Raw genomic sequence first — 16,742 nt, 5'->3', positions numbered from 1 at the left:
AATGACAACTCCAATTCATTGAGTGGCGCTGTTGCAAAAACTGCGGGTCCTGGAACTGCAGCCTCCGAGCCTGCAGCTGGACCCTTCTCCACCCTGGGCCTTTTTCACTGTGGTTTTATGTTCCATCAGCGAACTAAATGTCACTTACAAACATTAAACTCTAACGGTTACAGACATTAGCAAGACTGTAGAAAATCCGGGTATATAAACGTATCTGCAAACATTATATTGGCGACATGCAGAGATACGTAAACCAGCCGCCCCAATTGCACGTATCAACCCAGTTTGTGATGGATTGCGCAATCAGAGGTGAGGATCGGATCGCTGCTGCCGCACCTCACGTTTCAGCCCCGTATTTGAACATGCAAATTCGGCGATTTTGACTATAAAAAATGTTTGAAATTACATACATAAAGATCAGTGGACAAATATTAATATACATTTGATGTTATCATTAAGAGCCTCACCTGCCTCCCCTGACTGCACGTCCTTGGTGTGGTCCCTGAAGACTGTCTCCCTCCTGATCCTGCATCAGCAGGTTTAGAACCAAGACTGGAGTTGTGATTTACGGTTATGTTGTTTTGCTCCTACCTTTATATGTTCAGACCATGTGGTTAATTGTGAAATTGCTGCAGTTCAACTCGTGTGTAACTTATCTGGTGATGTGGGGACTGTCGTGTCCTTCACGTGTGGTTGTGAATTTATTGTTGACGTCACGTTTCCTCATATTCTGGACTTCACTGCATCGCCAATGACTGTTTCCAATGGACAAAACCTCAGAAATGTGCATACGGCAGCCTTGATAAGTGAAGGACCGCAACTTTTCACGTTCAAGTCACTTTTTGAACATCCGACCGTGAGCGTAGAAAGTGGAGTTCACACGTTTTTTTATGCGCCGCACTATTTGTACATCAGGCCCCAGCAGTGGCGTCAATTCAGTCGAAGCTAAGGTATGGCAAGGTTACGAGTCACAGAACTTACAGTTTTTCTCTATTGCCAAAACACAAAACCCAGTACTCTAAACCAAATGACCAGTTGCCTAAACACATTTAGTAAAACCACCCCCCTTTTGCCACAACCACAAACACAATTCACCTGTAGACACTGTTCACAAAACCCATCCCCTTTTTCTCAAAACTCTAAACACATTTTACCATGCTAAAACACATTTTGCATATAACTCTGCTCCAATATGCATTGCGAAGCTCATGTGATGCAAAATGCTACCCACAATCAGCAAAACTTGAACACAATGAACATACCTGGTTTCAATCAGTAAACACAACTACTCATAATTGAAAACACCTATTGCAAATTATGTGACCACACCTATATAAGTCAGTGCAGTTTGCTGAAGGCTCAAAAACAAAAATGGATGATCAAGACAGAAGAAGAGGAGTTCGTGTCAGAGGAGGGAGAGGAGCAGGTCGAGGAGGGAGAGGAGCAGGTCGAGGAGGGAGAGGAGCAGGTCGAGGAGGGAGAGGAGCGGGCCGAGGAGTGGGCCAAAGAGGACAAGAAGCAGTCCAAAGAGGAGCAGGCCAAGGAGGGAGAGGAGAAGGATGTGTCTGCCACCCTACTCTCCGTTCCTAAACCCAATAGAGGAGTTCTTCTCATCATGGCGGTGGAAGGTCTATGACCGCTAACCTTACACCAGAGAGAACCTTCTCAGGGCTATGGACCTGGCCTGTGATGATGTGGCTGTGGAGGTGTTCCAAGGCTGGGTGTGGCATGCCAGGGCATTCTTCCCACGTTGTTTGGCTATGGACAATATTGCCTGTGACGTTGATGAGGTCCTGTGGCCCGACCCAGCCCGACGTGATGACGCCCCATGATTTCGGTGTCAACATACAACATACTGTGTCAATTTTCAAACGTACCGCACCCTGAACATTGTGTTCTCAATTGTTACTTTACTGTATCTATTGTGTGTAATGGATCCTCTATGGAGTTTACAGTACTCATTTTTGCATTGAGTTGTGATATTACTGCATTTTCTGCATTATGTAACTATTCCCATGAAATGCACAAATCTATAGTTAATGCCCAAAACATATTTGAGAATAAATAAGGGTTGCTCAAATGCATCCTGGCAGTTGTGAAACTGTAAAAAGAACAGTCTCACAGTGTGAAAATTGTGTTTTCAATTTTTTTGGTAATGTGGTTAATGATGCTCAGTAGTGTTTACATTTCTGCAAGCCTTGAGTGGTATTTTGGTGTCAGAGTTTGCTTTTGAGCATATGAGCAACTGTTTTGGTGTGATGGGTTTGCTTTTGAGCATGTGAGCATCTGTTTTGGTGTGATGGGTTGGTTTTTGAGCATGTGAGCAACTGTTTTGGTGTCATGGGTTGGTTTTGAAAAGAAACTGTGAGGTTTAGTGTACGTAGCTTTAGAAAAGTGTTTTGTGTTTAGAGTTTTGTGAAAAGTGAGGGCAGTATCGTGAAATGTGTTTAAGCAATAGAGAAAAACTGTAACTAGAGTATCAATCAACACGTCCAGCAAATACTCATCACAGAAGTCTATGGAGCTGATCTGTGTGGTCAAGAAAATTAGAACTTTTTCAAATGCAGTCTCGCTCACTGCAAAAACTCAAAATCTTACCAGGAATATTTGTCTTATTTCTAGTAAAAATGTCTCATTTCTAGTCAAAAAATCTCATTACACTTAAAACAAGAGTCATTACCAGAAAAATAACGTTATTTGACCATTTTCACCTGTTTCAAGTAAATTTTCACTTGAAATAAGTAGACAAATCTGCCAGTGGGACAAGATTTATCTTCTCATTACAAGCAAAACAATCTTGTTCCATTGGCAGATTTTTCTACTTATTTTAAGTGAAAATCTACTTGAAACAGGTGAAAATGGTTGTTTTTGAGTCTTGTCTTAAATGTAATGAGATTTTTTTTTAAATTAGACTAAAAATGAGACATTTTAACTAGAAATAAGACAAATATTCTTGTTAAGATTTTGAGTTTTTGCAGTGTATAATAACTATTGAAATCGATCATGTTGTTATTTGCATTTGTAGTTATTCCATAAATGTATTTAAAAAAACAAACATTTACATTTAACCCTTGAAGCAAAGGTGTGGCGGCTGCCATACCTTGCCATACCCAATTGACGCCCCTGGGCCCCAGGATTGGGAAACACTAGTAGATGTTAAAAAAAAGCACACATGCCTCTGTCTACATTTTGCTTTTACAAATACAAATAGCTATTTTTTTACGTTTCATATTTTACTCACCGTCGAATGGTAGATGGGCATAGTCATTTTTTATGATCTACCGTTTATTTTGTAAAGTCTTAGACCAGATTTAAACTTCTATGTCAAAGCTATACAGGAGGTAAAGTGTAGGTCTGAATACAATGACATAGGCAACGACAAAGCTTGACATGCATCTCACTTCAAAAGTAACTACATGTCCCATTGATGTGGATGGTAAGAAACATGATTGGTAGATTTGTTGTTTTTCATTTTTTGGAAGTTTCCACCATTTCTTCTTTGTTGTTTTGAAGCCAGGTTGCATGATAGTTTGCCATAATGTCTGTAAAAACAACATTGAACAGCTCTAACCCACATAAAATATACTTCATTTGCACTGTTGCTATGTCTGAGCTCCATACAGGGCATGAACAAAAGGAAACTCGGCACTGTGAGGAAAGGTGCTGCAAAAAAAAAGAACCTGTACTGGCCCCCAGCGGTTGGTTGTGTAATTACAGACTTTACTTGCTGAGGAGGCTTATGTCCTTTAGCATTTGCGGCAAGTGCAATCACATCTGCAGGCATCTGTTGGGGGAGCAGCATCTATCATTGCAAGGCACTAAGGCTTGTGACCCAAGCCAGAGCAAAGGTCCTCAGCTCCTCGGGAGGCTTGCCTAACCCATAGCGCCTTGTAAGGGTTAATGAGACTGAACAAATTGATAAGGAAGGCTGGCTCTGTTCTGGGGACCATTCTGGAGTCTCCGGAGTTGTGCAAAGGAGGACACTTCACAAACAAAGTTTATAATAAACCGTTTTCCATGATCTTCTTCATGTTGTGAAGTATCTTTATTTGTGATAAAGCAACAGAGTATCTTCAGTCAGCGGCTTCTTCAGATCTGCTGCAAGGAGACCTTCCTAGACATAGCAATAACCTCCACAATGACTCTTTGAAGAGACTTAAATCATGAAAACTACTGCAATAATTAATTCCCTTTTGGAAATGAATAAAGAATTTTGAAATTGAATTTAATGTATACTTATAACTTTTAATTATTAATCTTGTTTTGTTTCAACAAAGCATTCTTTTTTTTTTCTTTTTTTGTTACTTGTCTGCACACATTAATGGTTAATACCATGCTGGTAAGAACCTAAGGCACATACATATATATATATATACACATACAAACCCAGTTTTTTTGTTTTTTTTTGGGGGGGGGGGTGACATTCGCTGCTAATCCAGGACGCAAGAACACACATGGAGGCGCACGTCGAGCACTGGAAATCTGAAAAAAAAAAAAAAAAAACAGAACAGACTCGAAACAGGCACGGAACCGGCAGAAACACGAGCAGCAACCGTCCCAAGTCTCGAGACCCAATCACAATCTGAGCTAAACTACCGCGATTAACTAACCCCCAAAACTACAGAGCCAGCATGCAGGTGAACGAGCCGGTGTATCTGTCTATATGTGTGTGTGTGTGTGTGTGTGTGTGTGTGTGTGTGTGTGTGTGTGTGTGTGTGTGTGTGTGTGTGTGTGTGTGTGTGTGTGTGTGTGTGTGTGTGTGTGTGTGTGTGTGTGTGTGTGTGTGTGTGTGTTTGTGTGTCAACAAAGCATTCTTTCTTCAATGACACATAATACACATAATATACACAAATCTGATGTCTTCTCCTGAATGCCTTTATTCTTTATCGTTGAATCACAGTAAAGATTAAAGTTGTTGCAATTATAATTATATTAGCCGACAGCAGTCATTTTTTGCATCATCATCGGAATAATTCACATTAATCAGATTTTTCTGTGAAACAAAATGATGGAACATTGTGCAAACAATGGAACTTTATCAGTGCAGTATTTTCAAATTGGTTTTGGATGTTGTCCCCCACTGTATCCATCATTTGCTATGGCTACAAAGGTATATAATCCCCTTTTCTTTCACCACCAAGTTTGAAGAACATCTATCAACATTTATGACATAAACATACTTGAAGAGCCAATCATAACAAATGACAGTGATATTATTAATGGCAATTGTTGGTATGAACATTTTCATCAAGCAAATTGTCATTATTGTGACAACCCTAGGTTCAGGTAAACTGTGTGGCGCAGTCAATTATATTTTTTTACTAAAGGATCCTACTAAATGACTCAAAACCCCAGCAGGCTTTGCTCCCAGTTCTTTGTCAGTGGGAACAGAAATCCCGGTTCCAATCTCAGCACTGGCCCAGAACCAGCCCTGGAACCAGTTTGGTGGAAAAGGGGTAACATACACCGACTCCAGCATGAACCTCATCTCCAAACCTGTGAGCTGTTCATGTCACAGCTGCTACTTTAGCGTGATGAGCTACCAGCCAAAGGCCTGCCTCCTCCATCACCATGCCTGAAGCCGAACGATGGACTTGTGCAGGCTCTGGTGCTGCATTCCGTCATCCTCACGGAGATGAGGAGGGAGATAGACAGCTGTTCTTCGAACTGAGAGGAACGCTGATCTGCCAATGACAAAACCATCACTTCCATCGCTTGCAAAGCTATCTATGTAAGAAGCTGTTTTTGTGTCCGGGCAGAGAAACTAAGTTAATGCATTTAACTACATTTGTTTTATTGTGTCGCACACATTGTGAGCCGGACCACTGTGTTTATTAGCAACTGTGTTTATTAGCTGCGGAAGTGTGTTTGTTTATTTTTAGTTTATCTGTTATTGCATCTACGTTGCTGGATTTTGTCGACACGTTCTCCACCATCAGAAATCAAAGTGTTTCCCAGTTGCATGACCGGAGCGCACATGTGAAGTTGGTTTTACATCGGTGCGTCTGTGTGGGAAACAACTGTACAGCTTAGTTTCCTGCTGGTAAGAGGTTTTTCTAGTGTTTTTGGGCTTTACTCTATTTTCTTCCTTCTCTTATCCTTTCCTACTAACCCACATACTCATATCCACTCTAATCTTGGCCATTGAGCCTCAGATTGCCTTTGTTCTAGCTGGGTGTGACGAAATTTCGTTCGCCACATTGAATCACTTGCGACTCTTTTTTATATACACTATACTATACACGATATACTAAACTATACATAACATATTGGCATGGTACATTGTAATACAGAATAAACAAAGGGACATAGACAAGCCTCAATAAGTCAAACAAGAGTATGAAAGAAAAAAATAAAAGAAAGACATAATAAGCTTGGAGTTTTCTGTGAGGTTAAGTTCCTCTGCTAATCTACAGAGTTTTACAGCATTTCTATCTTCATACATTTCAAAGAAGAAAAAACACTCACGGCTTTAATGCCACGTGATCTTGCATGCCATTTTTACCATTCATGTAGCACGTATGAACAGCCATCTTACCATATATGCGCATGTACTCGCAGATTCACACACACACACGTATATAGATTGACATTTCTGTTTCATGTTTAGTTAGTTGTTAGCTTATGTGTAGTTTAGATATCTGAACTTTATTCCAATTGTTGTCGATCCCCATCTTTAATAACGGTGTAAATAAATTCAGATTAATTTGAATGAGAGAAGATGTTTGTGGTTATTTTACACATATTTGTAACATTTGCTGGTTTCAAAGGCCCTCTGACTCTTTCTGTCTCTTCTCTTCACTCTATAGTGCTACCATTGGTGACAGGCTGGCACACATAAAATAACAGTTATTTTGAAAATCATTGTGCTGTTTAGTTATTAAGTCCTGACATTCAGGTGTGTAGTGATCCTTGTCAACCCACACTTCTTGAAGAAGAAAGCTGACAGAAAGATTAAATGTATTTTCTTTCATGAATATCAAGTAATGTAAATCTGAACTATGCATATATTAAGGATGACAAGCAATTAACATTTTGCTTCACAAAATAGAGCAGCCAGTCAGGTCTCACTGGACTAGTCTTCTTCATGATAAGGAGCTGTTACGTCTCTGTGTCTCCAGGCAAATACAGAAAACTATCAATTTTCTTTATCTGGTGATTGTCCTGGTCTTATATTTATACCACTCTTGATGATAAGCTATCTATTATTTGGTGTCGCTGGAGGTCTTCCATGTGGCTTCATTAGAGGACTTTTCATCACAGTTTATTTTCTTCCTGACACATACAGGAAACATTCCCTGTGCTGGTCTCTCTATCACATTCTGGATAAATCATTCACAACTGAATTCTATTACACTATTATAATTACAACTATTTGACACCATCAAGAACTCATCAGTTTCTTAGCAACTGCTTTTGGGTCATTTTCTGCTTCCAAAACAGAAGTATTTTTTGATCTGGTGGAAACTTAATGTGTTGCTTGTGAAATATGAAATATCACTATTAGGACTGTCCTAGTTTAAAATGCACAGACGTACATATCAAGGTAGTTACTGCAGCAATACTAATTAAAGCTGCAAGCAGCGATGAACGGGCCCTCGCGCGTGCAATTTTCACCAATAAAGGTCAAGGACTCAAAACTAAGTCAGATGACACCGCCCATGACTCTTCATGTGAAACCATTCAAAAAATATGGCAGAAAATAGGAACTATCAAATATGGACCAATCAGATGAAGGGGGGGCTCGCTTTTTGGCGTCTATCGTCGCCACTGTAACTCTTTTGACTGAGAAAAGTAATGCGCATCATCGCAGGATGGAGACGCACATTTTGATGTATAACACCTGGGTGCACGTTACGGTTCGGGCCACATTAACGGCAGAAGAAATGGCATAAATTGCGCCAAAATTACACGATTAATTCAAAATGGCCGACTTCCTGTTTGGTTTCGGCCATGGCGCCAAGAGACTTTTCTTTAAGTTGCAACATGATACAGGTGTGTACCGATTTCCGTGCACGTACGTCAAACCGTATTGTGGGACTCGAGGCACAAAGTTTTCTAGGGGGCGCTGTTGAGCCATTAGGCCACGCCCATTAATGCAAACCATTAAATATGACATTTTTCGCCAGGCCTGGCTTGCGTGCAAAATTTGGTGACTTTTGGGGCACGTAAGGGGGGCAAAAAGGCCTTCATTTGGTCGGAAGAAAAACTAGGAAAATAAAAACATCTCCTACGGATACAATAGGGCCTTCGTACTGTAAGTGTTCGGACCCTAATTAATGCTGATGTAAACAGCAGCACATATGCTTATGACCTACCAAACATATCAACTTTTTTTCTTCTCTTGGAGGTGGATTGAAATCATCCTTGAATTACTTGGTTATTAATCTGGCAGTCACAGACAGAAAAAAAGATTAAGGCTCTAGGGATATTTGTTTCAGAAATGGATAAACCTATGGGCTGCCTATTTTAATTACTGTATTCATCCACTTGAGAGGTGGTCTGAGCTGTTCATGTCAGCATGGATGGCAGACGAACAACACGAGCAGGCAGCAAGCTGAAGGAGTCAGTCGGGGTCTTAGTCAATAAGTTGGTTTCTCATGGATGCGTGGATGTCAGCCAAAAAAAGGGAACTTTGAAAAACTAAAGGGACGCTTAAGAGGTTTTGTATGGATGAACTGGTACTCTGGGACTTAGCTTATACGTTGTTTTGATACAAATGTAAAGTTTGCATCCAAACAGGAAAAAATAAATTACTTTTTATGTGTTTTTCTTTTCTGACTGGCCCATAACAAACGTGCAAACGCCACTTTGTACGCTCACGGTCGGATGTTCAAAAACTGATTTGAACGTGGAAAGTTGCGATCTTTCACGCACACATCAAGTCTGGCACACGCACATTTGAGGTTTTGGCGATGCAGTGAAGTGAGGAAACGTGACGTCAACAATAAGTTCACGACCACACGTGACGGAAACGACAGTCCCCACCATCACCAGATAAGTTACACACGAGTGGAACTGCAACAATATCACAATTAACCACATGGTCTGAAAATATAACTAAAGGTAGGAGCACAACGATGTAACCCGCAAATCCCAATGCCTTGGCTCTGTTAGAGGAACCTGCTGATGCAGAATCAGGAGGGAGGGAGTCTTCAGGGACCACACTGAGAGAACCGGTTCTTCCCTGCAAATTGTGTTTTAATGTTTGTCTGTTCAGACACAGTTATGGGATATTTTAAGGATCTGGCTTTTATCTCAAGTAGTCATCCCATACAGTCGTAATGGCGATGGAAAGATGTCCGACCTGTCAGCAGCTCCTGCTGGAAGCGCCATGTTGCTCCGAACCGGAGCGTCGCTGGGACGGGTTCAGGGCAGCGATCCAGAAGGATCCTCTTGGTGACCAAAACCAGCTGATGATCCAGTCTTTATACTGGACCAGCAGATCGGTGTGGTGCCTGAAGACTCCCTACCTCCTGATCCTGCATCAGCATCAGCATCAGCAGGACTGTGTCATTAACACACTTGTGCAGACCTGAATGAGAAGTTGATGACAATCGTAAATTAGAATCAGGTGTGTTGATGCAAGGAGATATCCAAAACATGCAGGACTGCGGCTCTCTAGGACCAGGGTTCCCTACCCCTGCTTCAGGTCATCGGGATCCATTTTTCTATCAGACACTCAATGTATTTAAGTCCAGGTTGAAGACTGATGAAGAATTTTGACAGCTTGGCCCCCTGCAGGGGGAGGTCGCCCCAGTCCTACCTCCTGCAGGGCTTTGAACTGGACTCAAGACCTTTTGAGGAAGCTCCAACTTGCTACTCAACTTCCTACCCCCCCGGGCAGATCCCGACACCTGGAAGTTGGTTCAAACAGACATGAATCAAGAGAGCACCCCATGGGGTGATTTGGAGGTCTGTGTCAGTCATGCCAAATGTCTGATAATGACATTTGGCCCGATTCACATCCGACTGTAAATTACTTTTTGTCTCTTGCCTGATTCGTGTATTCCTGCATTTGTTCAACTCCTTGTAATAGAATCTGGTTACAACGTCACTCGAGTCCCAGGGGAGTGCCGAGACTTCCAGCCCCCACAGAGACAAAGACCATACGGACTTCCTGATCCCTCAGGGGTGGTCCCAAAGCTAAAGGATTCACACATCTGACTGGCTCTCACTAGGGCTGGTTTATTCCTGTAACTTTTGTATAAAAACCCTTTGACTGAACCCATCTGGGTCGACACACCAAATACAGACTCGATCTGTGATGGTCATGTCGACCGCCGGCTGAACTGATTAAAACCTCTCTATACCACGAGCGGACTTCTGAACTGGTTTTTGATAAATTCCACAACAATTTGGTGCCCGTGACCCGGATAACAATAGACTTTCGATGGGAACTCCTTTTTCCAGACCAACGACACAACCAGCGACTTATATCTAAATTAAATCAGAGGTAAGGGGTCCATTTTTTCAAAATCCCAAATTATTGTTTCTGGGCTGTTGTCGAAAGTCTGTGAACTGGAGTGCCAGAGAAGTTGACGTTATCCTGAAATTTAGGTAAGTCCGCTGTGTGGTTGTGAAGGTTATTTTTTATTATTTTGTGTTATTGGGAACGTTATTGTAGAGATGTTTTTAGGAACGCTGGCAATTTCATAACACTTGAATTTGATTGTGTTGTGAGAATGTTCTGCTTCTCCTGCCTTAAGAATCTGACTCGCTCTTCTAAAAAAAAGGTTTAATATCTCGGGTAACATTAAAGAGAGAAATGGCCAAGAGCGCCATGGTTGGTCTGGTACCAATAAAAAGATAGTCCAGGGGGACTATTCTTATGCATATGCAGGACGTGGGGTCCGTAAGTGTTGGAACACTGATATATTTGTGAGAAATAGACATACTGTATGTAGAGGAACTGGGGCCTCATCTATAAAGCTTGCTTGCGCAGAAAAAGCGCCTGAAAGTTGCGGAAGCCACCTTCTACGCAAATCCTCGGATCTAAAAAGAAAAAACTAACCGAAAAATCTGCTTATCTTTACGGCAACTAGGACCCTCCCGTAAGAATTTACTTAAGACACGGGGAACTGGCGAGGCAGGCTGTGAGGTGGTGAAATGAAGCCAGATTCATGTCATACTCTTAATAATGTCATCACACATCACAACATATGTCAGACTTAAAATAATAAAATAATAAAATATAATAAAATAGCGCTGATCGTGTCCTCTGTGTGTGAAGCTCAGTCAGTCAGGACTCTGGTGCTGCTGGAGCTGCAGCCGCTTCTTCACCCACTGCTTTAGGACAGAACAAATGAGGGGCTGCGTTTAGGGAGCCCCACGGAGCCCCTCATTTCTTCCCTAAAGGGACACAGATTTTTTTTTCATATATGAGTTTTGCGCGCGCGTGAAACCTTTAGGTGCTGCTTGTATATGGTGCCTAAATTAGGGTCCCGCGTTAAAACGACGCAGAGCCTACGGCGTAGGGTACGCGGCGACGCGCAGCTACGCCGTAGGCTCTGCGTTGGTGACGCAGAACCATAAACCCGCCCTGAGCAGCTCTGAGGGGAGACGGGAGAGGAGGAGGGGGAGCGGGGGTGAAGCGGGGCTGCGGGGCCGTCCTCGTATCGCTTTCATAGTGTCTTGATAATTTGCAATTTAAGGTTGAGCCTACCGTTAGTTTTTAAACTGTAAAAAGTAAGGGGAAAAAAAACATGATTTTGAAAAGACGGGGGGACGTGTGTCCCCCTGTTGCGCCGGGGAACTCACGGCGTTTAGCGCAGCAACGGCGTGCTGCCACTCACTCGCTTTATTTTATTATATAGCCTACTATTTATATAGTTATTCTAACTTTTACTGTGACCACCAAATAATGTGGTTTTCCTGTCCTCCACATCATCTCTACAACATCTCTGTCTCCGTGAAAGTCAGTGTCACGGTGGCTGCTACTTCTAATTCATTCTGACGCACAAACAGGCTGCAGGAAGCCACTGCGCATGCTCAGTAGGCTCATCCATATGCATTTATGGGCGTGTACAGGGCGGGGATTCAGCTACGCAGCCTTCCAGCTGGACTGTGATTCATGAAGGAACGTTGCGTGCAAATCTGCGTGCACATGGTTTTATTGATCCGGATTTTTTTTTGCGCCCGGCATTTTCGGCTTTTGAGCGTACGTGCACTTTTAGTATGACTCCTACGCAGTCCATTTTAAATGAGGCCCCTGTTCTTTATTTTATAAGTGGGGATGACACGCTCTCCCAAATGGAGTATATTTCATTTCTGCAAGAATCGACTCGCTCTTCTTTGCATCAACAGGAATGATTTATATGCTCAGGTAGACTGATAGTTGGAAAGTTTTTGGGAAGTTTTTCAGTTCTTTAAATACATGTATGGTAATCACGGTACCGATAGTTTTATTTGTTAGTTTTGTTTGTTACTTAGTTAGTATTAAATATTGTTAAAATAACTAAAAAGCACTTCAAACTCCCTCAGATTTTTGGAGGGATGAAAGTAGACGCCGTAATGCAGAATCTCAAATAGCTTCGCTTACTGATCAAAATAAAAAGCTGATGGCTTGAAGGATTTAAAAACACAACGCAGACAAAAATGAAATTAGAGAACCAGTTAAATGATAAAATCAAAACCTTTATCCGGTGAAACTGATTAAAGAATCAAATGGCGATGACACTTCTGATGACGACTGGATTTTACAAAAATCCAAGATCTGTTGCCTACAAAATTTGGAGCCAAATAATAGTAAGAGATTTTAAATGAATAAACAAAAATGGCTAGAGGAAACAGCTGTTAAACTAACTTTGCCACATGATTTGAAAAGTAAAGTACTTGATGCGCAAAGTACTTGATGCTTGTAGAATTCCTTTTAATCCCACAGCTGTTGCCAAAATCACACCAGAGCAAGCTCAGACCTTTTTTCACAGTATTTATTGCCTTAACAGTTCAAAGGGGAAATTGATAATCCCAGGGAGCTTTATGCTAAAATAATGTTGACAGCAAAAGAGAATTGTGGTCTGTCACGAGATCAGATTGATGGATTCCCTCCAGGGTACATGCAAAATATATATTTGCTAATTGCCCTCCACAAAGGGTAGGCCTGGATAACGCAAAAAAAAAGAATCTGAAATGTATGAAAATACTAATGTCTTTTTCAAAAGTGTTTCCTACACAGGTTGAGCGCTGAGAGGAGAGCCAAATCAGAGCATCCCAATTTACATAATCTTATCCTGCCTATGGTAACTTCATCATGTAAGTGCATGGAAATCTGTCTGTGAGCCAACTATAACGTCTCTGAATGCATGTATAACTAATCTCTAACTAGAGGTGTCAAGTAACGAAGTACAAATACCTCATTACCTTACTTAAGTAGAACTTTTGGTTGTGTATACTTCACTGGAGTAATTATTTTTCAGACGGTTTTTACTTTTACTCCTTACATTTTCACGCAATTATCTTTACTTTTTACTCCTTACGTTTTAAAAACAGCCTTACTCTATCTCATTTCGGCCTTTAAAAAACTATCCAGTTAAATTGTGCCATCCGGATAGAGTGAATTTGGTTGTGGTTGGATGAGAAGTATAAACATATTTGGTTTGTACGTGTCTGGTCTCTGAAACACATGTTAATGCTCAATAATGCACATATATGGTTCTTTAATATATTTGCATTATACTAAGATGCATTCATTTTCAATGGCTTTTAGCCTTAATGGTTTTTCCCCGCTTATATTACTTTTACTTTTATACTTTAAGTACTTTTGAAACCAGTACTTTATACTTTTACTTGAGAAAAAATAAATAAATAAATAAATAAAATAAATAAATTTTGAGTTGATACTTCAACTTCTACAGGAGTATTTTTGAACTCTAATATCTATACTTCTACCTGAGTAATGAATGTGAATACTTTTGACACCTCTGTCTTTAACACTCGTCCTGACCTTTCCTGTTTTCCTCACTGACGGCTCTGCTTATAAAAATGGAATACCATACGCAGGTTATACCATTTGTGATAATTCTTAATTGTTGAAAGCGCCCTCCTCCTCCAGCTCCACCCAAGTAGATGAAACTATATACTGATCAAAAGGTAAAACTGTTACAATCTATACAGATTCCAGAGATGCTTTTGGTTGTGTATATTGTATTTTATAGATTTTATATATTGTGGGCGAACCGAGCATTTATCTCATCCTCGGAGATAAATGTGGTTAATTGATTGGTGAACTGTTACAAGCCTGTCAACTACCTTCATCTATTGCTTTGTTAAATGTGAAGCCCACACCCAGTCCAACCCTGTTTTCACTAGGCAATGCTTCAGCTGACCATGCAGCAAAAGAAACTGCCAAATTTGGCTTACCTGTCTATGTAATACCCGCTAACGACCTGGTTTCTCCTAATGATGTAGCCCTCCTACAAGAAGACTACTGAGGTGAAGAAAAAACGGATTGTAGCATTCCCATGGTTGTAAAAATGTAAACAATTATGGGTCAGCAACAACGGCCGCGTTGTTGCACCCACATCCTTGTACACGTGAATAGCTGATCACAGTTGGCAATCACAGATGAGCAAAAGGGGGAATGTGTCAGATAGTGTTGAAAGACTGATAAGCTCCAAGATTTGCATCCTATAAAAATTTTGCAAACATTATCAACACCTTCCCCCCACCGTGATTTTTTTTTTTTTTTGAAGCTCTGCAAATAGACATTATGTGAGGGATATGAAATTATTCTTGTATGAAAATGTTCATGTATGAAAATGTTTTTGTATGTGCAGAGAATTTTAAACTGGACTTAAATGGACAATGTTGACACCTGTTAACACCCATTAGGAAGCACAAAACTCACGCCTCATGAAAGGATTATGGGTAGACCTATGACCATACCAAGCAATTCAGTTCTGTATATATGAAGAAGATGGACTTCCATGCCATGGATGAATCCATGATATCATTCTGTTGTACTCTAAACTTCTGTTGTTCAGTCAATCCACAGAAAAGTAAAAGCTGTCCAGTCTCCTCCTAGTGGCAAACCATGCCACAACCCGGAGACTGGGTTTGTGTCGGAGAGGGCCTCGGTGGTCCAGGGCTCAGCACGTCCTGCACCACCGACACTCAAGGGTGGGGGGCGCTGGCCTGGTTCCACGCGTCCCACTGCGGGAGCACAGCTCCTCGACCATGCACCGGAGACCGGCCGATTCCTTCTTCTTTCTGTGGTACCCCGTCGGAGCCATTGAGGGGAGCAACGCGGGCAACGCGGGCCCAGCTCCAACACCCAGGACCTCCACGACTGGTGGAGGAGCGGAGGAGCGGAGGAGCAGAGGAGCAGCGCAGGCCCCGCAGACCCCCACAAGCGAGACAATTATGGTGTAGCATCGAGATGTGACTCCACATACTCTCCTTCTGAAGAACCGCTTGTTAAGCCTAAAACAAGCCAAAAACCACTGCCCGATTCCATTGAGGATTCGGCAAGGACCGCAACAGGGGGCATGCCGATGCTCTCACGGGAGATGGCTGCTCTAGGGATGATGGCCTTGCGGAATCGTGCTACATTGGACTACTTACTAGCTTCTCAAGGGGAACTTGTGCTGTCATTAAAACTGAATGTTGTACATTTATACCCGCAATGCCACAGTCCAAGAAATAACGCATCACTTGAAAGACATTGCTAAAACGTTACATACAACTGTCGCAACTAGTTTTTTGATTGCTTTAAAGAACAGTTAGGACACGTTGGTTACTTGATATTTGAATTTGTTTTGTTGGCTTGTTGTTATTTGACTTCTGATCACATGTTTAAGGTTCACTTGCAAAATATGTATCACTACTCCACTGTAATTCAACAAAAAGAAAAAAAAAAAAAAAAAAAAAATTGTGAATTGATGAAGAATTTTGACAGCTTGGCCCCCTGCAGGGGGAGGTCGCCCCAGTCCTACCTCCTGCAGGGCTTTGAACTGGACTCAAGACCTTTTGAGGAAGCTCCAACTTGCTACTCAACTTCCTACCCCCCGGGCAGATCCCGACACCTGGAAGTTGGTTCAAACAGACATGAATCAAGAGAGCACCCCATGGGGTGATTTGGAGGTCTGTGTCAGTCATGCCAAATGTCTGATAATGACATTTGGCCCGATTCACATCCGACTGTAAATTACTTTTTGTCTCTTGCCTGATTCGTGTATTCCTGCATTTGTTCAACTCCTTGTAATAGAATCTGGTTACAACGTCACTCGAGTCCCAGGGGAGTGCCGAGACTTCCAGCCCCCACAGAGACAAAGACCATACGGACTTCCTGATCCCTCAGGGGTGGTCCCAAAGCTAAAGGATTCACACATCTGACTGGCTCTCACTAGGGCTGGTTTATTCCTGTAACTTTTGTATAAAAACCCTTTGACTGAACCCATCTGGGTCGACACACCAAATACAGACTCGATCTGTGATGGTCATGTCGACCGCCGGCTGAACTGATTAAAACCTCTCTATACCACGAGCGGACTTCTGAACTGGTTTTTGATAAATTCCACAACAAGACACACCTGTTTTCAGCTGTATTTGAATAAAGCTCCAAATCTGCACTGATACTTTTCAAAACTGAATCATATTTTAACTACCTATTATATGATTTTATCTTTTGTTCTTATTTCTTTCTTTTTTGTTTAAATTTTGAATTATGCTTTTTATTTACATTTCACCGTCTTTGTAAAGCACTTTGAATTGCCTTGTTTTTGAACTGTGCTATAGAAATA

Source organism: Cololabis saira, chromosome 5, assembly GCF_033807715.1.
Source record: "Cololabis saira isolate AMF1-May2022 chromosome 5, fColSai1.1, whole genome shotgun sequence".
Classification (NCBI taxonomy): domain Eukaryota; kingdom Metazoa; phylum Chordata; class Actinopteri; order Beloniformes; family Belonidae; genus Cololabis; species Cololabis saira.
Note: the sequence above shows the minus strand (reverse complement) of the source record.